Source organism: Coregonus lavaretus (genome assembly GCF_964263955.1).
Source record: "Coregonus lavaretus genome assembly, chromosome: 12".
In the NCBI taxonomy this organism is placed as follows: domain Eukaryota; kingdom Metazoa; phylum Chordata; class Actinopteri; order Salmoniformes; family Salmonidae; genus Coregonus; species Coregonus lavaretus.
Window position 1 is genome coordinate 16,788,020 of NC_139999.1, and position 2,357 is coordinate 16,790,376.

Genomic DNA, 2,357 nt, shown 5'->3' on the forward strand with positions numbered 1-2,357 from the left:
TAAGTGTAGTTTTTCACAAATAAAATTATTAAAGTTATCTATTCCTTGGGTGTTTTTATAAAATGTTTCCTCAGATTGAGCAATGTGACCGGAGCTGTGGCTTCCATGTCTTATCAGTCATCTCTGGCTGCATTCACAGATCAGCCGGCTTGACCATGTCCTGCGCTGTCACTGATTGAGATGTCTAAGTGTATGAGGAGGGAGGGAGGGAGGTGAGAGTGGGGGTGTTTGAGGGGGACAGTGCAGTGACACGAGACGGGGGATCCTTACACTTAGACGCCCCCCAGTCATCTCTGCTGGGGAGATCCTTTCTCCCTAGAGGATGTTTTGAAGGCCAGTAGAGCTCTTTCAGACAGTGGGATGAGGTTGAGCTCAGAGCAGAAGCAGCAGCCCTCTGCTGTCTGTCACAACCTGGATGACAATATGTTACGAATTTGCAAAACATATGATGTGTTACGAATTCTAGCTGGATGGCTAAAGTTAGCTAGCTGGCTAACGTTAGCTAGGCTAGTGGTTAGGGTTATGTTTTGGAGTTAGGTTAAAGGGTTAGGGGAAGGGTTAGCTAAAAGGGTTAAGGTTAGGGGAAGGATTAGGTTTAGCTTACATGCTAAGTAGTTGCAAAGTAGCTCAAAAGTAGTAAGTAGTTGAAAGTTGCTAATGATGAGATTCGAACTCACAACCTTTTGGGTTGCTAGACATTCTTGGTAAACACCCAACCCTCCACGCGACTTTCATTTTTGCCTTTAGGAACCATCTGTCTTATTTAACCAAACATAACATATCATACTAATTTGAGTGTCCCAGATTTACGTTTACTATGTTATGTCTACTCTATGAGACCAGGCTTTTCAAATAAGTGTAAAGACCAACTAAGTAGAATTTTACACATAAATCATAAAACCTTGCTACCCTTTCTCCTATTCCACCTGTTGTTGTGGCTCTAGTCTCAGATTGTACAGTAGTTATTGGGGTTCAGTACAGTCCTTGCAATGTCTTTGAGCTTTCCAGTGACAGGGTTTGGCCTTCCCTGCTGCTTTCTCCACTCTGCCTGTCTTCCAGACTCTCCCCTAGAGAGAGATACTCTTCAGAATAGCTTCTGCTACACTCAGGTCCCAACAGATGGCTCTCTTCCTCTGGAGACCCCCTCCTCTCCTCCAGCCATGACTTCACCGGCCTACACTGCACTGTGAATGAATCCATATGGTGAGGAAGGGGAGAACATCTGCAGATAAGAGGGCAGCTTTTATGTGCAGACGAAATCAAGAGACCTAATGCTGAACAATTTGTTTAACAGAAGGAAAATGTGCCTGATATTTCTCCAATCCCAAATGTTTTGACGGTACAGTAGTGGCTAATTGATCATGTAGAAATTAGGCAGAAAATATATTGGCTTTTAATGATTCTCAAGACGAAAATTGTAGTCTGCATGAATATCTTCAAATTGCTATGACTGTCAGGCGGTCAGTCAAAACAGAAAAATTGACTGTTTTAGAGTTACCAAAAAAATGGGCTCTTGAGGCCGAAGCTGCTAAATGTGTGAAGTTAACCAACTTATTTGCTAGAAGTTCTGGTTTTGCTGGTCCGAGTGCTTTGTCTGTGAGAAATGATAGATAATCTACTGGGGTGCAGTCAAGGTAGGAAGAAAACAGAGAAAGACACACTCACGCACACTGACCCAGATCATGTAGCGTACTACTGCCAGTTAGTCCTAATATTTTGGCTGTATATGCTAATTAGGGAAGTGGCATTCGGGGGAACATTGCAATATAGTCTAACACGTCCTTAGATTGGCTTTTCTAACACATAGGAAAGGCAACAGCCATCTACTAGACATTTATACAGTGCTTTTTACTAAACTCAAGTCATCATGTATTACAATCAGTGATGTAAAGTACTTAAGTACAAATACTTTAAAGAACTACTTAAGTATCTGTACTTTACTTTACTATTACAATTTTTGACTACTTTTACTTTTACTCCACTACATTCCTAAAGAAAAGAATGTACTTTTTACTCCATAAATTTTCCCTGACACCCAAAAGTACTTGTTACATTTCAAATGCTTAGTAGGACAAGAAAATAATTCCATAATATAAGGAATGTGAAATGATTTATACTTTAACCTTTGATACTTAAGTATATTTGAGCAATTACATTTACTTTTGATACTTAAGTATATTTAAAACCAAATACTTTTAGACTTTTACTCAAGTAGTATTTTACTGGGTGACTTTCATTTTTACTTGAGTCATTTTCTATTAAGGTATCTTTACTTTTGCTCAAGTATGACAATTGGGTACTTGTCTCACCACTGATTACAATAAAGGTCAATTCGGGGACAGTGTATTTTCATTGTT